Genomic DNA, 24628 nt, shown 5'->3' with positions numbered 1-24628 from the left:
ACGAGTCCTAACACGTTTTTCATGTGTTGCTTCGTCAGGGGACGAAGTTGCCTTGTTGGTCCCCCGACGAAGCAACACGCGAAACACGTGTTAGGACTCGTCCCCTCACTGGTCCACACATGTTTTTTAGTGTATGGTAAGCAGTTTGAATCTGACACCGACTTGTGTAATGTTGTCTATTATCTGTTATTCCCATATATGACTCCATTGTCGGCATTACTTTTCAGTACCTTACTGCTAGCACACCTTAGTGCAGCAGCCTATATATCATTTATTCCAATGGTTGGAAACACGTGTAACCTTCTCTAAGTGGTGTTCAGATACTCAAAATGACTGCTTTTCCAATTTGTGATGTGTAGACTTGTGGGGGTCTTTTTCACCCTCCTGTGTTTTTTGTACCTGTATTTATATATATATATATATATATATATATATATATATATATATATATATATATTGCAATAATTGTATCTCTTTTAACTTTTAAAAGAAGATTTTCTTACTAATAAAGTGTAATTTCATATACATTTTTTTGTAGTGTTCAAGTCAATTGTGACCTGGTAATTGGGTGTATATCTGGCAAAATGAAAGACTTCCTTTATTGTATGGTGTTCATTTATGCTATATGAAGTTGTTTACCCTTTGATTACACTATGAGATCCAGTGCTGTCTCTCTATGTTGTCTAACATTTGATTAAAGGAGCAAGCAGATTAGCAGAGATTAACTCATATCTGGCCTGCCTATGAATCAGCACACAACTGGTCAATGCCCAAGTCTGCCTCTGTTGATCCCAGATATTAGAGAAACCATCGGGCAGAGGCCGGAGTTCCACCTGCGCGAGTTGCGCATTGCATCACCTGGCACAGCCGCACACTCTTCTGAGTGTGTTGGCTGCATGTATTTCTATGCAGCTGAGACGCTCATGTCCGGAGAGTGTGCGGCTGTGCAAGGTGATGTGATGCGAGACTCGCGCAAGTCATACGCAAGTGGAACTCCTGCTAGAGTGTCAGAATCTGCAATCTGAGCAGAGTCCAATGGTGCCATTACAGTCGGCGAAGTTTGTGCAAAACCTTGTGTGACAACCGTGTGCTGTAATTTCTGTTGCCGGGAAGGTTAGATTGACGCTTCTATGCCAGTCTAAAAGGGGTTGTCCGGTCTAAAACAACAAGTCTGCAGTCACTCTATGACGTACTGCAGTCACTCTATGATGTACTGCGCGCTGTGAGGATTCTTCGGTGTAAGAGCCAAGAACAATGAAAAATAATGTTTATTCATTTATATAGTGCGCTATTCATTCCCCAGCACTTTACATACATTGCCAACACTGTCCCCATGGGGCTCACAATCTAAATTCCCTATCAGTATGTTTTTGGAGTGTGGGAGGAAATCCGATGAAACCCACACAAAAAAGGGGAGAACATACAAACTCCTTGCAGATGTCCTTAATGGGATTTGAACCCAGGACCCCAGCGCTGCAAGACTGCAGTAGTCACGTGACCATACGCGTTATGCATACGACCAGTCAGAATCCGACTAGACTGTTTCTGGCCCACTCAATGCAAGTGTGTGGCGTGAGACCGGAAACAGTCAAGTCGTGTTAGTGTAAATACCAATTAACTCCTTGACATCACAGTCAGTTTTGGTCATTATACCAGTCTGTTTTTTTCACTTTTTTATTGTCACATTTTAAGTGTCATAACTTTGTTTATGCCTTTATAGCCATAGTCTGATGGGGTCTCATTGTTTTTAGATGATTTGTATATGTCAGTTGCATCATTTTGGGTTACAAAGAACTTTATTAACAAACTTAACTATCCCATTCTTAAAGCTTTTAGGTTTTGCTGATTTTACGCAAGAGATAGCTTTAAAAAACAAACAAACAACTTTTTAGCTTTGGTCACTATATTCTGAGACCCAGAACTTTTTTTATTTTTCCGTAGATGGAGATGTAGGAGGTGTTTGTTTTTTTTGCAGGTAAAGCCATAGGTTTTAATGGTAAACTTTTTGAGTATATACAACTTTTTGATGACTGTTTACCGTAATTCTTTTTTTGGAAGTTGCTATTAAAAGAAAACACTAAATATATAATTGTTTTTAAATTAGATTTTTTTTTTTTTTTTTTTACAGAGTTCACTATGCAGTATAATTCACGTTAAATTTATTCTGCAGGTTGATATGATCACAGTGACATCCAATATCTTTATATCTTTTGTTATGTTTTGTTAATTTACACAAGAAAAATCATATCTTAAAAAAAACTATAGCTTATTTTTGGTTGTTATATTTTAACGCACCACTCCAGTGTTTTTTTATTGCACTGCTGGAGTTGTGCTTTATATCTACATCATCTGCTCCCTGTCTTATACTCATATTCTGACGGCTTCATCTTTTATAGTCACCACTCTGGTTGATCTCCTTTAATTTAAGACGTTCCTGCATGCTCCATGGAGGCGCCGGAGGTCACAGTTCAATACAAGTCCATTCTAGCCTCGTTCTGGCTGTCATAGACTTGCATTGTAGCTTGTGATGTAATTTCTGACTTACGGCCAGTGAGACGTTACAGTCACAAGCTGGTGCAGCAGGACTAGAGTGATGTCCGTAAATGGTGAAGACTAGAGATGGGCAAACCCGCAAGTTCGGCGAGTCCGGCTGGCCTTTTAAAAAAAGTCCGGTTCGGGTCCGGACACTGACCCAAATGTGTATTAAAATACATCCACAGGTGTGTCTCTAGTTAACTCACATGTTGCCAATATCACCTATCAGAATCTTCCAAAAACATGACATCATCATATGGGCTGTCCCATATAGTTAAAGGCATAGTACTCTAAAGGCCCTGTCACACACAGAGATAAATCTGCAGCAGATATGTGGTTGCAGTGAAATTGTGGACAATCAGTGCCAGGTTTGTGGCTGTGTACAAATGGAACAATATGTCCATGTTTTGACTGCAACCACGGATCTGCCAAAGATTTATCTCTGTGTGTGACGGGGCCTTTAGTGGTTGTGAACTTTTGACTTGTCAGAAAATAATAAAAATGCCTTAAAACATTCTCTCTCTCATTATACCGGCATTCGGCAAATATAAATAATTTTGGTTCCTAATTGACCTAAAACGGGAAAGGTTTATTCTGATTTCATGTCAGACCATATCCTGTATGGTCAGATACGGCCATTACACAGCACATCATAGCAGAGGCACATATATAAGATTATCTCAGGACACGAAGATTTTTTTTAAGCCGGTCTAATTGTGGAAATTATTATTATACCAAGATCTATTGATTAAAATGAACTTTGTTCTTGAGAAAACCCCTTTTATAATCATTGAAAATTTCTGATATATGTAGATGAGGTTTTTTTTTTTCAATAATACCTTGTACTGTATTATTCTGCAGATTTTCAGCAGTCATATCCATGTGGAAGATCTGCACAATATGCGTTGACTCTTACGACCCAGTGCACATTATAGACTGGCACCTCCAGTGGTTTCTACAAATTTTTTGCATGGCCAATTGACACTACCTAACAATACATGTGTGTGACACTATTCACTACTCACGGGCTAGCTGAGGGGCTGGGTAGTCAAGAGGTCCTGGTCAGATATCAGGAGGGCTAGCAATAAACAGAGGGGTGAGACAAAGGCATAGTCAGGTCATGGTCCGAAGTCAAAATTCCAGGAAGGTAGAGTATCAAGACAAAGTGACTAGGCAAATGGATCATCAAAAGCAAGATCCAAGGTCAAGTAAGCTATAGAGAAAACTGAGCAAAGAAACAACAGCTAAGCAGACACCACTGAGCTAAAGCTACGACTGGCAGCAACTGAAGGCAGAGAAACACCTGAACAGCCAGGAAATCACTCCGAACAAGAGACACATGGAGGAAACCTCGCACGCCCCAGGCCTGATTGGATGGCTGAGCTGTCTATCACCATACTGACAGCTCAGCATGCCTCTGATTGGACGGCTGAACTGTCCATTGCCACACTGACAACTGAGCACACCCCTGCCCAAGATTGGACTGCTGAACTGTCAGTCACTGCATTCAGACAAACCGGTAGGCGTAATCGTGACAATGTGTTGCTGCTGTCAACTTCCGAAATTGCAGTGAGAAGTGTATTAACAGGGACACAGCATTTGGGAACACAGCTATCTTGAAGAGATAAATTCTCAAATATGTAGCTATATTAAAGTGCATTACGTTACCACTACATCTCCTTTACAGCCTAATTGCAAGGCATGCTTTGTACAGATACTGACCCAGCAGTGGGCAGCAGCAACATGTAAGATCTTACAGCCTGAATAATTTTGCAGGAATTTGAAAGCAGCTTTAGCAGTGTTTGTAGCATAAGTGACAATGAGATAAAAAAAAAATGGAAAAAGCAAAGTATATGCAAAATAACTCAAACTCAACCTAATATGTAGTTTTATAAAATGACCTCTTTAATTTTTAAAAATCATTCAATGAAAATGTGCGAAAATTAAAATCTTGGCACTGTTGTAACCTGGGCGGTGAAGGCCGGCAGGGCCGGCGTCAGCATGCGGCATACCCGGGCAAATGCCGGGGCCCTGGAGAGCCGGGGGAGCCCACTCGGCCTCATCAGTTCTGGTGCCCCTTGGCCGGGGCCCCCTCGCCTTAGTTCTGCTGCCCCCGGGCCCAGTTCCGGGGACCGCAGTCCTCGGCAGGAATCTGCAGCGCCGTCCCTTTAAGGCACGCAGACTTCCTGGTTTGAACTTCATCTGTGGGCGGAGCTACCGACCGGCCTGCTCAGTCCCACAGATGAAGGAGTTGCAGTGCCAGCCAGCGACCTCCAGCCCAGCTCTTCTCTCCGGCGCTGTGTGGGCCCCCTCTCCGGCGCTGTGTGGGCCCCCTCTCTGGCGCTGTGTGGGCCCCCTCTCCGGCGCTGTGTGGGCCCCCTCTCCACCGTGACCTGAGCGGTATGTGCCCTCCCCGCCCCCCGATTTATGGGCCCTGGTGAGCTGTATGGGCTTCTCCCCCCTTAGGTGTATGCCCTGCCCCCCCCCGGTGCTGTATGTGCTGGCCCCTGGAGCTGTGTGTGGGCCCCTCAGAGCCACGTGTGTGTCTGTATGTATGCAGCAGAGCTATGTGTGTCTGTATGTAACAGAGCTATGTGTGTATGTATGTAGCAGATTCATATATGTATGTAGCAGAGCTGTGTGTGTATGTATGTAGCAGAGCTATGTATGTAGCAGAGCTATGTATGTAGCAGAGCTATGTGTGTATGTATGCAGCAGAGCTATGCGTGTATGTAGCAGAGCTATGTGTGTACGTATGTAGCAGAGCTATGCGTGTATGTATGTAGCAGAGCTATGCGTGTATGTATGTAGCAGAGCTATGTGTGTATGTAGCAGAGCTATGTGTGTATGTATGTAGCAGAGCTATGCGTGTATGTAGCAGAGCTATGTGTATGTATGCAGCAGAGCTGTGTGTGTATGTAGCAGAGCTATGTGTGTATGTATGTAGCAGAGCTGTGTGTGTATGTAGCAGAGCTGTGTGTGTATGTATATAGCAGAGCTATGTGTGTATGTATGCAACAGAGCTGTGTGTGTATGTAGCAGAGCTATGTGTGTATGTATGTAGCAGAGCTATGTGTGTATGTATGTAGCAGAGCTGTGTGTGTATGTAGCAGAGCTATGTGTGTATGTATGCAGCAGAGCTGTGTGTGTATGTAGCAGAGCTATGCGTGTATGTATGTAGCAGAGCTATGCGTGTATGTATGTAGCAGAGCTATGTGTGTATGTATGTAGCAGAGCTATGTGTGTATGTATGTAGCAGAGCTATGCGTGTATGTAGCAGAGCTATGTGTATGTATGCAGCAGAGCTATGTGTGTATGTATGCAGCAGAGCTGTGTGTATGTAGCAGAGCTATGTGTGTATGTATGTAGCAGATCTATGTGTGTATGTATGTAGCAGAGCTGTGTGTATGTAGCAGGGCTGTGTATGTATGTAGCAGAGCTATGTGTGTATGTATGCAGCAGAGCTGTGTGTGTATGTAGCAGAGCTATGTGTGTATGTATGTAGCAGAGCTATGTGTGTATGTATGTAGCAGAGCTGTGTGTGTATGTAGCAGAGCGGTGTGTGTATGTATGTAGCAGAGCTATGTGTGTATGTATGCAGCAGAGCTGTGTGTGTATGTAGCAGAGCTATGTATGTAGCAGAGCTATGTGTGTATGTATGTAGCAGAGCTGTGTGTGTATGTAGCAGAGCTGTGTGTGTATGTAGCAGAGCTATGTGTGTATGTATGTAGCAGAGCTATGTGTGTATGTATGTAGCAGAGCTGTGTGTGTATGTAGCAGAGCTATGTGTGTATGTATGTAGCAGAGCTATGTGTGTATGTATGTAGCAGAGCTATGTGTGTGTGTATGTATGTAGCAGAGCTATGTGTGTATGTATCCAGCAGAGCTGTGTGTGTCTGTATGTATGTATCTAGCAGAGTTGTGTTGTGTGTGTCTGTATGCATGTATGATGTGTATCTATGTATGTCAGTGTATATGACTGTATAGATATGTCAGTTCTATACGTATTTTTGTCTTTAAATATGTATATGTATGTATGTGTGTGTCTGCGTGTGGATGGGGCCCACCGGGACTCTTCCGCCCAGGGCCCACAAAAACCTGGAGCCGGCCCTGAAGGCCGGAATAGTTTAATCTTCTGCATGACAGAGGGTGTTAGTAATCTAATTTCTGGATATTGTATTTTGACTGCCAATAATAGACAGAAGATGCTCTGTTGCATGGGAACAATGGTGCTAAAGATTGTCCTCCCATCACCTGTGAGGAATCAGGACTCTCACATCTCCACTGTAACGCTACATCTAATTGTACCTGAACTTCCACCAGTCGGCAGCTGTCCATGTTGTCATATCCAGCCACTATTATTAGTTGACCTAGTTCTGTCTCACGGACACGTTTAAGGACTTGTGTGTGCAAACAATCTAAGTATCAGCTACGTGATGATAACGCATGACTGCTCTCATACAGGCAACATAAAGAGTGAATAGGGGAGCAGCAGCTCTGAAGGCATAAAGGTGACCTTAAAATAAGCAAGTTTAGGTAACACACAAAGAACAGAATCTGGGTCTGTGGATCATGCCATACACAAAGCTGCAAATAGGGCTTGTAATATGTGCAGAAATAATGATGTAATGCTGAAAATAGGATTTGCAAAAGTATAGACAATTGTGCTACAAACCCTTGGATGGGGTTTTTTTTTTAAAACAAAACGGGATTGTTATGATGGACTAAGTATAAACTATCCCCTATCAGCACAATATAGTAGCATCCCAAATCACTGTCCTTTCCTGGACATCCATCTGTTAACTCTTCTGAGCACAGCTCTACAGTAAAATACAGGATATCTGCGTTAATACAGGATAAGTAATGTAATGTATGTACACAGTGATTGCACCAGCAGAATGGTGAGTGCAGCTCTGGAGTATAATACCGAATATATGCTGTAATTGGGTAGTGGTAAAATGAAAAATAACACATATCAACCAGAACAATGCCACTCCTCTGTGTCCCCTGGTAATCTTTTGGCTGTTTCTTCCGATATAAGGCATCTGGTGACTGCTGCAGTCAATCAGCTGCTGTGTCACGCCTCCCTGCCGGTAAAACAAAGCAAGAAGACCAGCAACGCACATAGTTCGTAAAATGGAAAAGTGGCGCTAGTGCGGATGGTGAGTGTTATTTTATATTTTATCTCCACCCTGGGCTGATTAGCACATTCATCAAATGTAACAAAACAACGCCTTCATTAAAACCAAAGAGACAATAGTAAAGATAATTAATGCAACATTTATTTTATGATGATAACTAGTCTCCACCGATATGTATCAACAGCATGTGTATCTTCCCGATATGTCCACTTGTTTCAAGGACAATATGCAGTAGTAAAATCTAAGTATAAAAATAATTATGTGGACTATAAGGCTATGTGCCCACGGGGAAAGTGTCCTGCGGATATATCCGCAGGACATTCCGCAGGAGCTCCCAGAAAACCACAGCACAACTTTGTCTGTTTACACGCTGCGGTTTTATTGTGGAATGTCCTGCGGATATGCTGCGGTATTCTGCATTGAGGATACAGTACCATGACTTCGGCACTGCAGAACAAGTGCTGGAGTGATCGGGAGTTCATACTTACCTCCATCACGCAGCACTTCACTCTCCGGCCGCGTCTGTCTGCACTTTGCAGGAGGTGGGCGGGCCTGAACTAGCTCCGGCTGTCACATGACCGGAGCTCATGCAGGCCCCGCCCACCTCCTGCTCCTGGCTCCACTGTGCTCCTCTGCACCGGAGGAAGTGACTCGGTGTCTTCAATCAATGCAGGTAAGTATGGGACCCTGCGGAAAAATATGCAGGAATAATTCACATGCTGCAGATTTTTCCGCAGGGAAATCTGAATTATTCCCGCTGCAGAAAAAAACGCAGCATGGGCACAGCACTCCCCAAATGCCATAGAAATGGCTGGGGACTCGCTGAACTGCGGATTTTTGAAAAATCTGTGGACTTTCCGCAAAAAAATCCTGGCAAATTCCGCAAATTTTCCGCAGCGTGGGCACATAGCCTAACTGTGTAAGAGTCAGTGGCTCATTTACGTGACAAAGTTCATGTAGTGCCTGGTCCCGGTGCGGCATTCCCGCGTGCTCCTGCTTCCTTACATCGGCGGGGGCGCCTTTCTCCTCACCTGTTCGGTGGTTCCAGATTTCCTGACCCGGTGCCTGTCATACCTTCCTCCTGCTTCCAGGCCACACGCAGGCCTTCTGTGATTGCCCTAAGGGTGCGCACACGGCCACTCCCCCTTTCTTAAAGGGGTGGCGTCCTATTACGCAGAATTGACCCCTGAGGTCAGTAATCATCCTGTGGTTATTAAAAGTATTCTCTCCTTAGGAGAGATACCTGAGCACCGTTGCCTATCCATAGTGCGTTGCTAGTTCTCAGGTCCCGTACCCGTGTCAAGTTCTGCATGTCTTGTCCTAGTATCAGTTTCTTTACCCACTAACCTGTGTCTATTCCTAGAGCCTGTTTGTTACCACCACCTCTGTGCCACCATGTCTGAGTCACCCCCTCCATGCCACCACATCTGAGTCATCCCCTCCATGCCGCCACGTCTGATTCATCCCCTCCGTGGTGCCACGTCTGAGTTATCTCCTCCGTGGCGCCACGTCTGAGTCATCTCCTCCGTGGCGCCACGTCTTAGTTTCCACCTCTATGCCACATGTGTGCAAATCCGTATCGGACTTCAGAGACTCTCCTGTCCATCTGAGAGCCGACTCCACTGGTCCTGGCTGCTGTGCATTTAGGTTCCCTGGGACTGCGCCTGGCAATCCCTGTATAGGGGTTAGCTTGAGGTTAGGTCCTCCAGGGGAGTCCGGTGTATGGCCCAGTGGGTCCACTCCTGGACGCTTGCCGCTCCACAGCGACCGTAATAATGCATAAATACATAACAAATAGCATATAGAAAGTGACAGATTTACGATCAACTGTATTTTTTAAAGTAGCAAAATATATGAGTCACTGTGCACTAAGAGACATGACATAGTTCAATAATTATTCTTCTACTGGAATATCCCAGTAATATCTGAGATCTGTGGACTGTTTATACAATGAACACCTATTATTTACAGAGGAAGGAACCTCATATTATTGGTAATGACTTGTTTTATTTCCTAGAAGATTACACATACTCCTCTCCCATTTCCAAGTAGCATGTATGAAATTGATTTTGGCCTGTCTATACCATATAAAGCTGGTTTTGCAAGTCGGAAGGACCTGGGTCCAACACAACTCTCTATGTGGCAATGTGTTTTGCAAGACTGCTGGCTTATACAGGGCCTACTATTCAAGATTAATTGTGAACCGTACTAAGGGCTGCTAACAATAAACAGAAACCAGGAACGGAGGTGCTTTCCGCTAATCCTCACTGTGCACTAACTAAAACAGCGGATAAAGAACCAACATAAATAAGATGGATTCATAGAATTCAGGAAGAGGGGATACACCGGTTGCAATGCCATTAGGAGACAAAGCCCTCCATTGTCTCTGCTGCTTCTGACTGGCAACTCACCATGTATCTGAAATACAGAAAAGTATAGAGACGAGTCACGAGGATCTGTTTCAGGGTTGCATGGGTGACAACTAATATGACAACCAATCAGACATGTTGCAATCAAGTTTTCTCAGACTCTTTTCTTTCCATCTGTTAGTGTCCCAAAACAAGTTGGTGGTACTCGCTGATTTTGGAAGGAATAGCTAACCATTAATTTGCATTGGGGCCTCCCAACTCTCTCCTGATAACTGATGTAGGGAAGAGAAGGATCGAATTTGCCGATTTTTTTCATTCTCTAGTGTCTTACAGCAGCTTACGCCTGTCTACATACTGAAAATACATGCATGCTCAATTGAACTCATTAGAGAAGAAAGCTGTCACACTTGAGAAAACAGGGCCCTCGTTCTTTTGATCAGTAGGACTCCTCATGTTGAGATCCTCTGCGATCATACATTTAACACTTATTCTGTGTATGTTTTTTTACTAGTCCAGTGATCACGCATGTGCACTATAACTTTATTGAATGTCTATGGGACTGATGGAGAAAGCCAAGCGATGGACTCAGCTAATGGGGGACAAAGACTCTCATTCTTGTGATCAGTGGGGGTCTGAGTGGTGGGAACCAGAGCAATCACAAGTTTATCATCTATCCTGCGGAAGGGTGATAAATGTTTTTTATGGTCCAATCTGCGTCTACAAAGTAAGCATTATGAGGCCGATTCATCAAAACTTGCAAACTCCTCAATGTAAAAAGATTTTGCAACTTTTCAAGGCTGTTATACTATTTTTCCGCAGTAAAACCCATCTATTCCACACAGGCGAAAAAAAAAAATCAAAACCATAGATGTCCATAAATTATATATAATAATGAGAAATGACACAGGGAAAAAAGTATTGAACATGTGAATAAAGAAGTGCAAAAAGCCATGGGAAGTCCTGACACCAGCTGAAGTCTATTAGTAATTAGAAAGCAATTCTGCCACTTTGTGAAAAATATTATCATCTGGTTCAACTGATGGCCTATAAAAAGGTGTTTCATTACCAAGGTGCCACATAAGAAACATCTCATAATAGGTAAAACCAGTGAGCTGTTTCGAGACCTTTTCAACCTTATTGTTGGAAAACATACTGATGGCACTGGTTACAGAAGAATTTCTAAAGTACTGAAGGTTTCAGTAAGCACTATTTGGGCCATAATCCAGAAGTGGAAAGAACATAATTTCGCCATAAACTAGCCAAGCCCAAATTTCAAACAGAGGAGTGAAAATAATCAGTTGTCCAAGAGCAGGTACAATTGTTTCAAAGGAAACAATAAGTAATGCATTCAACCTTCATGGCCTGTATGCACACTCATCACCCAAGACTCCATTGCTGAACAAAAAGCATGTTCAAGTATGTTTAACGTTCACTTAACAACATTTAGACAAGCTTATGAATTACTAGAAGAATACAGTCTGGTCAGATGAGATCAAAATGAGGTCAAAAGGCAAATCACCCCAAAAACACCATACAACAGTGAAGTTTGGACAAGGAAACATCATGGTGTGGGGCTGATTTTCAGTATACTGCACAGACAAAAGTGCCGAGACATTTTGATAATCTGCTGCCATCTACCAGGATGATGAAGATGAAGAGGGTGGACATTTCAGTAAGACAATGATCCCAAACACAATGTCAAGGAAACTCTCAATTTATTTCAGAGAAAGTAATGTGAAGAACTAAATCTCAGGCTTTTGTATGAGGTATTAAATAAATTTCAGTAACCATGTTCAATACTTTTCCCAGAGTAATTTCTCATTATTACATATAACTTAATTTATGCACATATATGTTTTGAGTTCTTTGCCTGTGTGGATTTGATGGGCGGTTACTAACAACTGGTGAGAAATTCATGTGAATAGCTGCTTTAGGCTCTGTGCGCACTAGGCCGTTTTGCCCGCGGATTTGCTGCGGAAATTTCTTGAGAAATGTCTGCAATCTTTGTGCAGACATTTCCCAGCAAATCCTATGAGAAAAAAAAAATAGCTGTGCGCACACTGCGGATTTTTTTCAAGAAATTTCCTTGAGAAAATTTTCTCGGGAAACTTTCTTGAGAAAATGAGCATGTCCAATATTTTCCGCAGGTACCTGCGGTATACCCCCGGAATTTCACTCCATTCACTGTAATGTAATCGCAAAATTCCGGGGGTATACCGCAGGTAGCAAATGATGTGCGGTATACCCCCGGTATAGCCGCGATTTACCTGCGGTAATGCTCATCGCTACCTGCGGTTTTGCAGGAAGCGATGTCATTATGCCAGGAAGAGGAAGCGGAGCAGAGTAAACACAGACGTCACACTCCCTGGACGCCGCACAGAAGCACTTCCGTGCGACCTCCAGGTGCCCGTGCAGTCTGTGTCCCGCTCCAGCCTCGCGGCTGCCTGCCCTGCAGTGTGTCAGTGTCTGCCCGCAGTGTCAGCAGCTTGTCACCCTGCAGTGTCAGTGTGTGCCCGCAGTATCGGCAGCTTGTCACGCTGCAGCGCAGGCAGACACTGACACAGGCAGACACTGACACTGCACTGCAGGGTATCAGTGTCTGCTCGCAGTATCAGCAGCTTGTCACGCGGCAGCGCAGGCAGACACTGACACCTTGCAGTGCTGGCAGCCGCAGGGATGACGATCGCTGCTGTCAGGAGGTGAGATCATTACCTGCTGTGACGATCTCCTGCCTCCTGACGTCACCGCGGTCACTGCTGTCTATGCCCGTCTCGCGGGCGTCCCGAGACTGTCACTAGCGGTGACGTCACGGGCTCTCGCGATACTTCTGACAACGCGGCGGGCATAGAAGTCAGTGACAGCGCTGACGTCAGCAGTACAGGAGATGATCACAGCAGGTAATGATTTCATCTATGCTCCTGATGGCAGCGCTCGTCATCCCCTGCAGTGACCTGGGCTATTGATGTTAGCTCAGGTCACTGCATTGCTCTCCCAGCCAATGGGGAACATTCTGTTCTTCATTGACTGGGACAGCGACTATGGTATGGATCGCCATGCCCCGCCCCCCCCCCACTTATTGGATTACGCCGGACGTGGAATTGATTGTTCTTTTCAATAAATTAGTTAAAGAGGGAATGTTTTGGGGAGTGTTTTTTCAAATAAAACTTTTTTTGTTGTCTATTTTTTATTTCTTACTGACTGGGTTGGTGATGTCGGGTATCTGATAGACGCCTGACCTCACCAACCCCAGGGCTTGATGCCAGGTGACATTACACATCTGGCATCAACCCCATATATTACCTCGTTTGCCAACGCACCAGGGCAATGGGATGAGTTGGGGCGAAGCGCCAGGATTGGCACGTCTAATGGATGCGCCACTTCTGGGGCGGCTGCGGCCTGCTATTTTTAGGCTGGGGAGTGTCCAATAACAGTGGACCGCCCTAGTCTGAGAATACCAGACCACAGCTGTCCGCTTTACCTTGGCTGGTGATCCAATTTGGGGGGGACCCCACGTTACCAGCCAAGGTGAAGCTGCCAGGTGTGGTTTGCAGGCTGCAGCCGTCTGCTTTACCCTAGCTGGCTACAAAAGATGGGGGGACCTCACGTCGTTTTTTTTTTTAATTATTTATTTATTTTATGGCTAAATACAAGGCTAAGCACCCTTTAGTGCCACATGAAAGTCACTAAAGGGTGCCAGCTTAGAAAATGCAGGGAGGTGGGACATTATATAGGTCTTTCTCATCTATCTATCTATCTATTCACCTATCCATCTTTCACTCTATCCATTATCTGTCTATCGATTATCTATATTATTTATTGCAAAACCGCAGGGACCAACCTGCGGTTAATCCGCGGCAAATCCGCATGCGTTTTTCCCGCGGATTTTTACGCAGGTGCGGAAATCTTCAACTCCCAGAAGTTTCTCAAGAAATTTTCTTGAGAAAAATCACTTTTCTAGTGCGCACAGAGCCTTAGAAATATGTTTACTTAGAAAATTGGTAACATGTTCAATAGTTATTTCACCAGCTGTATAAGTGTATATCATTAAAGCCACCAATACAGGGAATTATTAATTTACAGCAGCTGAAGAGCCAGAGGATTGATCAACTGACATAGAACTTATGCATACAATGAATTCACCCCAGTAGTAGCCTACGTGCAGAAAAACTGGTGTGATATAAATCTGGTACCTCACGGTTATTGTAATGGCAGAAGATAATAAGGAAAATGGCAATATTCCATTTGTATTCTATTTGTAGAGGTAGTTACTGGAAGAATATCTGTGGCAATTTCCAAGTAATATAAATCATATTAATGTTGGCTTGTCTACACCGTCTAAAACTGGTTATGTGAGGTGGAAGAACAGACTTCCCATAAAACACTGCATGGCTACCTTATACACAATTCCCACTATTCAGTACAAATGATACCAGTATAATAGACTGTAATATACAGAAACCATATATGTATCTCCAAGCAACATTTCATAACAGCAGGAAACAGGACATACAATTCCATAAAAAAAAAGAAAAACATAGCAGCCAACTGTACCTCATCTACCAGGAAGATCTTGTTTCTTTAACATCTGTACAAGAACACCTCACAGTCATTTATAGTAAATGTGATTTGTGGCATTGGCTTCAACTCCACAAGATTATAAAGTGTACATTTCCAGAGCCAGAATTAAACGCATTACACCTGATTGTAGTGCGCTGATGCTACATCCCACAGGAGTGTTTAATATAGAGTGGCATGCAAACGTTTGGGTACCCCCGGTCAAAATTACTGTTATTGTGAACAGTTAAGCAGGTTTGAAGATGAAATGTTCTCTAAACAGCATACAATTAAAGACGTTACATTTATTTTGTATTTTAGGCAAAAAAGATATGTCATCGGTTACATTGAAAAATTACAAAAAGGAAAATGGAACAATCAAAAATTTGGGTAACCTTGGAGATTTGTGTGCTCAAATAACTATGACTAAGGTATTAGACTTTAATTAGCCTGTTAGGGTTATGGCTTGTTCAACATCATTGTTAAGAAAGGCCAGAGGATGCAAATTTCACAGCTTTATAAAAATCCAGTCTCCACTAACCTTGTGCTAAAAAACGCCAGACATCGAGTCTTCTAAGCAGCTGCCTAGCACTTTGAAAATTAAAATGATGGAAGCCCACAAAGCAAGAGAATATTATAAGAAGATAGCAAAGAGTTTTCAAGTTGCTCTTTCCTCATTTTGAAAAGTAAATAAGAAATGGCCGTTACCAGTAACAAAAGAAGTCAAGATAAAGTCTAAAAGACTATGCAACATTTCTGTGAGAGCTGCTCGTAGGATTGCTAGAGAGGAAAATCAGAGCCCCTGCCTGACTGCAAAAGACCTTCAGGAAATTTAGTAGACTCTGGAGTTCTGGTAGATTGTTCTACTGTTCAGAGACACCTGCACAAATATGGCCTTCATAGAAGAGTCATCAGAAATAAATTTCTCCTGCGTCCTCATCATAAAATTCAGAGTCAAAAGTCTACAAAGGAACATCTAAACAAGCTGATGCATTTTGGAAACAAGTCCTGTGGACCGATGTGGTTAAAATAGAACATTTTGGCCACAATGATCAAAGGCATGTGTGGAGAAAAAAAAAAAAAAAGAGCACAGAATTTTAGGAAAAGAACATCCTCAAACCATTAAGCATGGGGGTTGATCAATTATGCTTTTGGGGTTGTGTTGCAGCCAGTGGCATGGGGAATATTTCACAGGTAGAGGGAAGAATGGACTCAATGAAATTTCAACAAATTCTTGATGCAAATATAACACAATCTGTAAAAAAGTGAAGTTGAAAAGGGGAAGGCTTCTACAAATGGATAACAATCCTAAACACAAGTCAAAATCCACAACAGACAACCTCAAAAAGCGCAAGCTGAAGGTTTTACAATGGCCTGACAGTCCCCTGATCTGAATGTTATTGAAAATCTGTGGCTAGACCTCAAAAGAGCAGTGCATGCAAGACGACCCAGGAATCTCACAGAATTGGAAGACTTTTCAAAGAAAGAATAGATGAAAATCTCTCAAGCAAGATTTGAAAGACTCTTGGCTGTCTACAAAAAGCATTGTCAAGCTTTCATATTATAAATGAAGGATACCCAAACTTTTGAATCGGCCTATTTTCCTTTTTTGTTAATTTTATTTTTTTTTTGCCTAAAATGCAAAGGAAATGTTTCATCTTTAACTTTATGTCTTTTAGAGATGATTTCATCTTCAACTTGCATAACTGGTCACAAGAACAGTAATTTGGACCAACAGAGCCCAAACGTTTGCATGCCACTGTACAATGGTTAAGCAGCATATAAAGGGGGGGAGGAAGGGCTTGTGTGTGGGGGTTACTCTGTAAAAAAGAAGAAAGCTTGCCTGCTCTTGCTTAATGTTAAAGTCTAACTACAACTATGAAGATATAATTTTTATTCTTGAAGAAATTGAGCATTTTAATTAAATATAACTTGTATATTTCTTCATGGGTTCCTTTCACGCAGCACTAAAAAAAGATGCACTGTTTAGACAGCAAAATAGAAATCTCATGGACAGACTTTTCTGTCAAAAATGCAGAAAAACGCAGTAAAAGATGCAGTGTGTAAACATAGCCTTTGTTTTTATTTTCTGTGGGATACTCAATTGATAAAGCAGGGATTGTCCAGTAGTGGACACTCTCTTTAACCTGAAAAAAAACCTTGCATACAGTTAGGTCCAGAAATATTTGGACAGTGACACAAGTTTTGTTATTTTAGCTGTTTACAAAAACATGTTCAGAAATACAATTATATATATATAATATGGGCTGAAAGTGCACACTCCCAGCTGCAATATGAGAGTTTTCACATCCAAATCGGAGAAAGAGTTTAGGAATCATAGCTCTGTAATGCATAGCCTCCTCTTTTTCAAGGGACCAAAAGTAATTGGACAAGGGACTCTAAGGGCTGCAATTAACTCTGAAGGCGTCTCCCTCGTTAACCTGTAATCAATGAAGTAGTTAAAAGGTCTGGGGTTGATTACAGGTGTGTGGTTTTGCATTTGGAAGCTGTTGCTGTGACCAGACAACATGCGGTCTAAGGAACTCTCAATTGAGGTGAAGCAGAACATCCTGAGGCTGAAAAAAAAGAAAAAATCCATCAGAGAGATAGCAGACATGCTTGGAGTAGCAAAATCAACAGTCGGGTACATTCTGAGAAAAAAGGAATTGACTGGTGAGCTTGGGAACTCAAAAAGGCCTGGGCGTCCACGGATGACAACAGTGGTGGATGATCGCTGCATACTTTCTTTGGTGAAGAAGAACCCGTTCACAACATCAACTGAAGTCCAGAACACTCTCAGTGAAGTAGGTGTATCTGTCTCTAAGTCAACAGTAAAGAGAAGACTCCATGAAAGTAAATACAAAGGGTTCACATCTAGATGCAAACCATTCATCAATTCCAAAAATAGACAGGCCAGAGTTAAATTTGCTGAAAAACACCTCATGAAGCCAGCTCAGTTCTGGAAAAGTATTCTATGGACAGATGAGACCAAGATCAACCTGTACCAGAATGATGGGAAGAAAAAAGTTTGGAGAAGAAAGGGAACGGCACATGATCCAAGGCACACCACATCCTCTGTAAAACATGGTGGAGGCAACGTGATGGCATGGGCATGCATGGCTTTCAATGGCACTGGGTCACTTGTGTTTATTGATGACATAACAGCAGACAAGAGTAGCCGGATGAATTCTGAAGTGTACCGGGATATACTTTCAGCCCAGATTCAGCCAAATGCCGCAAAGTTGATCGGACGGCGCTTCATAGTACAGATGGACAATGACCCCAAGCATACAGCCAAAGCTACCCAGGAGTTCATGAGTGCAAAAAAGAGGAACATTCTGCAATGGCCAAGTCAATCACCAGATCTTAACCCAATTGAGCATGCATTTCACTTGCTCAAATCCAGACTTAAGACGGAAAGACCCACAAACAAGCAAGACCTGAAGGCTGCGGCTGTAAAGGCCTGGCAAAGCATTAAGAAGGAGGAAACCCAGCGTTTGGTGATGTCCATGGGTTCCAGACTTAAGGCAGTGATTGCCTCCAAAGGATTCGCAACAAAATATTGAAAATAAAAATATTTTGTTTGGGTTTGGTTTATTTGTCCAATTACTTTTGACCTCCTAAAATGTGGAGTGTTTGTAAAGAAATGTGTACAATTCCTACAATTTCTATCAGATATTTTTGTTCAAACCTTCAAATTAAATGTTACAATCTGCACTTGAATTCTGTTGTAGAGGTTTCATTTCAAATCCAATGTGGTGGCATGCAGAGCCCAACTCGCGAAAATTGTGTCACTGTCCAAATATTTCTGGACCTAACTGTATATTGCACTACTAGGCTTTCCCCAGTGGTGGCTGTGGTAGAATTATCATACAAAGTGCTAAAAAGTAAAAAACAAAACCATATGCTTAATTGTTATCGCCGCATTTGCACCGACCCCATAGCAAAAAGAAAAATGAATACAAGCTAAATAGTGGTGCCATTAAAAATATCGCTTGGCCCTGAAGGTCAAAAACATACTTGGTACTTTTCTTAAGCAACTTCACTATACATTTCATGCTGACCCTTATCCGTTTCAGGCATTTTCCACTATTTTTCCTGCACAGCTTATACACTTTATCAGATTATCTCAGCCATGTGTTTTATTTTTACATTTCTAAGCATCAAGTCTAGAATTCTTGTTCTGCATCTTCCAGAGTTCAGGGTACAATATTAGCACAACTCTCATACAAGTAAGAACTTATTTTATTAGTTCAGTCTATCAAAAATGACCGTTTCATATGCTACAATATGTGGAATCAGGTAAACCAGGTCCAATTATTTGCAAAAGAAGGGGTCATTTTGCTGCGAAACAGGAATTTTTGTGAATTGTGCAAACATTTTTGGTTTCTTACTAGAATATGCTAGACGATTTATAAAGGAGCATATGGGACTCATTTTACTGGCCAGCTGCAGGCTAATTTCCATTCTATAACTGTTTAGACAAATATCAAAATGCTGAAAAGGAATTTGAATAATCAGACATAGTGGAGTAATGGTAAAAACTACAATTATGAAACCAATTGTATCCAGAATGTATCCCACCTTTATTTGACCATGATCGAATCACTAGCATAACAGGTCACTTCCTAATACTTAGGCCTTGTGCGCACTAGACGGATTTTCCTGCGGATTTGCTGCATGTTTCGCTGCAGAAAATGTTCAGAACATCTCTGTAGTGATTCACCAGCAAATCCTATGTGCGCACTTTTGACAGCTGCATGTTTTGCTGCGGGATTCCCGCAGCAAAAACAATTGCATGTCACTTCTTTTCTACAGGTAGCTGCGGCATTTCACTCCATTGACTGTAATGTAATCGTGAAATCCCGCAGGGAATAACGCAGGCAGCAAATTCTGTGCGGTTCATTGCGTTTTCCTGCGTTATTCCATGCTGTATTTTGCGTTTTCGAGACCTAATGTTCATCCCTGCCCTGCGTTTTGCAGGGAAGTGATGTAATTATGACAGGAAGAGGAAGCTGAGCAGAGTAAACACACACAGATCACAATCACACACAGACGTATAGAATACACATAGAAATCAAACGTACATATAAAAATAAAAAAAAAACGCGGTCGTATTTTTACCGTCCAGCCAAGGTAAACACACAGCGGCGACCCGGTATTCTCAGGCTGGGGAGGGCGAGGGCCAGGGTTAATGCCCCCTCCTCCCGCAGCCAAGAATATCAGCCCACAGCTGCCCCGGGACTATCACATCCATTATGCGACAGTCCCGGAGTGTCCCCGGCTCTTCCAGATTGCCGTGATGCGGTGACAATCCAGGTAATAACGAGTTAATGGCAGCGCATCACTGTCACTAAGTCCAAGCTTAATCATGGCAGCGTCTATGAGACAGGTTTCATGATTAACCCGTAAGTAAGGTGAATAAACACAAACCCCAAAAAATCCTTTATTTTAAATAAAACACAAAAAGCCCCGTTTCACCACTTTATTAACCCCCCAACACACAGCTCCGGCGTAATCCACTGAGGTCCGACGACGCTTGCATCCAGCCGTGTCTGACACATACTCAATGCAGCCTTGTAACGAGACTGCAGGGGTAATTACAGGTCATTTCTCATGGTCGGTAATGTGAACACATTACTGCTCGCGAGAACTGCAGTGTGTCATCACATGGACTCTATCTATTGATTGATTGATCTGTCCTCTATCTATTGATTATCCATCTATCTGTCCTTCTATCTATCTATCCATCCATCTATTCATCCTTCTATCTATCAATTATCTATTTATTTATCTATCTATCCATTATGTCTCTATCTCTCTATCTATATCAGAAGGAAATTACCTTTTTTTTTTCAATGTGCTTTATTGCATTGAATGCATTAAAACACATGTACCACCCCACAGAAAAAACGCACCAAAACGCATGCGGATTTCGGTGCAGTTTTTTTGAGGGGGTTTTTTTCACGGGTGCTGAAATCTTTCAGAGCCTGTGGAATTTTTGTTAAGAAAATTCCATTTTCTAGTGCGCACAGGGCCTTAAGGGAAAGTCCAGACATGGAGGATAATTTCCCATTGCAAATCTGCCATGAATACAAAGCAAAATTCAGATTTCTTTTTTTGTCACGGATTTGCTACTGATTCCACCATATGCGTCAAGTGTAGAAGGAAAAGTGAGCATTCTGTAGGTTTGAAAACCTGCAGCATGCTCTGTTTTTTTTCTTTTCACTACTGGCAATCCCCGGCTTACAAACATCCAACTTACCTACAAGCACTAGTTATGAATTTCAATTGTTAAAAAACAAACAACTAATATCCTCCTCTCCACTGCCTTCTTGACCACTATCTGGGCCATTCCTTTCTGCCACTGTACACCGCATCTCCAGCCTCTTCACTACAGACTAGGTCATTTGGCACCTTCCAGACTAATGCTCCCAGGGCACCATAAGGTTACACCGACATTGCAACCTTATGATGAGCAGCAAGCTCCCTTCTGAATGCAGCCAGAAGTCCTGGCTTATAGTAAAAAGACCAGAAATGCAGAGCACCAGTGGCTGAAAAAAAAAAAAAAAAAAAAAGAGAACCAGACATCTGTCAGGGCCAGGCGGTCGGGCAGACCCAGGAGGTGGATCCACTGGGCCGAACTCTAAGATGGTGGTAAGGAGTCCGGTAGCTGAAGCACTATGGGCAGTAGAACAGTCCGTGCCAGTGAGTGTAACGAAGAAGTCCCTGGGACCACGGAGTCACAGATGGTAGTCCGGGTGACGTAGCTCAGGTTCGGAAGCCGAGGTGATGTCAGGCGGGGTCCGGAACCTTTGGAGCGAGATGACGGGTCACCGCAGGGATCCGAGATGGTACGGACTGTCAGATGGCAGACGGACAGCGTGCGGGGTTCGGGATTCAGCAGGACCGGATGGCGAGGCAGGATCAGCTCTAGAAGAGAGATACGTGAGTATGGCACGAAGACACAAGGAGACCTGACTCCTAGCTTGGAAAACACGAAGATCAGGCCCCGCCCTCTTGGACAATACACCCCTTTATACCCTGTACCTGTTTAGCCTCATTTCCTGTTAATGGACGCTGGCCCTTTAAGAAAGGGTCAGTGACCGCGCGCGCGCCCTAATGCGCATGCGCGCAGCCCGGGTGCCAGAAGCCAGGGAAGGAGGCTGAGAAGAGGACGCAGGGGAGCCGGCCAGGGCCTGGGAAGCCGTCGGGCGCCGCGATCGGAGACCAGGGGGCCTGGGAAGGACGGGCACCGGAGCCAAGGACCCGGGGAGCGTGGCAGGTGAGCCGGGGAGCGGGGCTGAGGACCCGGGGAGCGGAGCAGAGGACCCGGGGAGGGGAGCCAAGGACCCGGGGAGCGTGACAGTACCCCCCCCCCCCACGCCCCCCTCCCCGCAACCGGGACATGAAGGCACGGATCAGAGGAGTGCCCACGTTCTCCCTGGGCTCCCAGGACCTATCCTCAGGACCATACCCCTCCCAGTCCACCAGGAAGAACTGTCGACCTCGTACGGTCTTCATGGCCACGATATCCCTTACCGCATAGATGTCGTCATCGGCAATAGGTGGAGGAGCCGGACTGGCAGCAGCGGAGAAGGGACCAAGGACAACCGGCTTGAGCAGGGAGACGTGGAATGAGTTGGGTATCCTCATCGTGGCCGGGAGCTGTAGCTTGTAGGAGACCTCATTGATCTTGCAGAGGACCTTAAATGGCCCGATGTAGCGAGGGCCCAGCTTGTAGGAAGGTATCTTCAATCGGATGTACTGGGAAGCAAGCCAGACCAGGTCACCAGGAGAGAAACACGGAGGGTCCAGACGCCTCTTGTCAGCGTGTTTCTTCATCCGCTGGGAAGCGCGTCCAAGGGACGCCTTGACAGAGTCCCAAATGGTAGCGAAGTCACGGGCTACAGTATCAGCCGCAGGGACATCCGAAGAAGGGGATATAGGCAATGGAACGGAGGGCTGAAGTCCGTAAACGACATGGAAGGGAGATTTGGAGGACGACTCACTGATGTGGTGGTTATGTGAGAATTCAGCCCAAGGCAGAAGCGTGGACCAGTCGTCGTGATGGGCGTTGACATAGTGACGTAAGAAGGATGTCAAGATTTGATTGACCCTCTCCACTTGGCCATTAGACTGAGGATGGTATGCGGAAGAAAAGTCCAGAGCTACTCCCAGATGTTTGCAGAGCGCCCTCCAGAAGCGGGAGGTGAACTGAGTTCCTCTGTCGGACACGATGTGGGATGGAAAGCCATGCAAGCGGAAGATGTGATGTATATAGGCTTCCGCGAGTTCCTGAGCAGAGGGCAGTCCAGCCATGGGGATGAAGTGAGCCATTTTGGAGAACCGGTCCACCACGACCCATATGACTGTGTGTCCAGAGGATAATGGCAAGTCCGTAATAAAATCCATCGCTATGTGTTGCCACGGAACTGAGGGTATAGGCAGAGGCAGAAGACGGCCATAGGGCAGGTGTTTGGGCGTCTTGTTTCTGGCACAAGAGGAGCAGGCAGAGACAAAAGCAGCGACGTCCGTGCGAAGGGATGGCCACCAGTAATGGCGTACAATCGCACCCCATGTTCTCTTCTGGCCTGCATGACCGGCTGTTTTTGAGGCATGACCCCAGTGTAACACTTTTTGCCTGTCAGTCTCAGAGACATAGGTCTTTCCGGGCGGTATCTGGGCCAGGGTGACAGGGGCCACCGAAATGATCTTGCTAGGAGAGATGATGGGTTGGGTAGTCTCTTCCTCCTGCTCCATGGGCATGAAAGACCTAGACAAGGCATCAGCGCGTACATTCTTGTCCGCGGGTCGGAAATGGAGCTGGAAGTCAAACCTGGCAAAGAATAGGGACCACCTGGCTTGCCGTGGGTTCAGTCGCTGAGCGGACCGCAGGTATTCCAGGTTCTTGTGGTCCGTGTAGATAATCACGGGGTACACTGCTCCTTCCAGGAGGTAGCGCCACTCCTCCAGAGCCAGTTTGACCGCCAATAGTTCTCGGTCACCGATGGTGTAATTACGTTCAGGCGCGGAGAAGCTCTTGGAGAAGAAACCGCACGTCACCATCTTGCCGGAGGAGGACTTCTGCATGAGCACTGCTCCGGCTCCCGAGGAGGAGGCATCCACCTCCAAGGTGAACTGGCGGTTTAACTCCGGATGGTGGAGTACAGGAGCGGAGGCAAATGCTCGCTTCAGTGAGCAAAACGCGGCGTCGGCCGCAGGTGACCAGTCCTTTGGATTAGCCTCCTTTTTGGTCAAAGCGGAGAGAGGAGCAGTCAGGGCAGAGAAGTGAGGGATAAACTGGCGGTAGTAGTTGGCGAATCCCAGGAACCGTTGGATTGCCTTCAGTCCAGAAGGGGGAGGCCAGTTGAGTATGGAGGAGACCTTCTTTGGATCCATCTGCAGTCCAGTGCCCGAGATGATGTATCCCAGGAAAGGGAGAGAAGACTGCTCAAAGACACACTTCTCATATTTGGCGTAGAGACGATTCTCTCTCAGTCTTTGTAGAACCAGCTGTACGTTCTCTCTGTGGGTCTGGAGGTCCGGAGAGAAGATAAGGATGTCATCCAGATAAACTACTACACAGATGTAGAGGAGGTCCCGGAATATGTCGTTCACCAATTCTTGGAAGACTGCTGGTGCGTTACACAGGCCGAAGGGCATCACGCAGTATTCATAATGCCCATCGCGAGTATTAAACGCGGTCTTCCATTCGTCCCCAGAGCGGATACGAACTAGGTTGTAGGCACCCCGAAGATCCAGCTTGGTGAACACACGGGCTCCTCTGAGCCGGTCGAACAATTCGGGGATGAGCGGCAGAGGGTACTTGTTTTTTACGGTGATCTGATTCAGACCCCGGTAGTCGATGCATGGGCGTAGGTCACCCTCTTTCTTCTTAACGAAGAAGAAGCCTGCTCCCGCAGGAGAGGAGGATCTCCGGATGAATCCCTTTGCCAGGCTTTCTGTGATGTAGGTAGACATGGCCCTGGTTTCGGCTGGAGACAACGGATATATCCGTCCTCGAGG

The 24628-nt window shown here is 44.6% G+C and overlaps 1 long non-coding RNA gene across 2 annotated transcripts in view; it reads right to left on the bottom strand.

The window, feature by feature from the left end:
- LOC142248915 (uncharacterized) overlaps positions 1-24628 on the bottom strand; it is a 198391-nt gene that overhangs the window by 108546 nt on the left and 65217 nt on the right. Inside the window, exon 3 of one of the 2 annotated variants that reach the window (XR_012724960.1) lies at positions 9564-10094. The exons of the other annotated variant lie outside the window; for it this stretch is intronic. This is a non-coding gene — a long non-coding RNA (uncharacterized LOC142248915). Of the gene's footprint in view, positions 1-9563; positions 10095-24628 lie in introns of those variants that run through there. 2 annotated transcript variants of the gene reach the window in all.

This window comes from Anomaloglossus baeobatrachus, chromosome 8 (genome assembly GCF_048569485.1).
Source record: "Anomaloglossus baeobatrachus isolate aAnoBae1 chromosome 8, aAnoBae1.hap1, whole genome shotgun sequence".
Taxonomy (NCBI): Eukaryota; Metazoa; Chordata; class Amphibia; order Anura; family Aromobatidae; genus Anomaloglossus; species Anomaloglossus baeobatrachus.
This window is presented reverse-complemented; position numbering and strand designations above follow the sequence as displayed.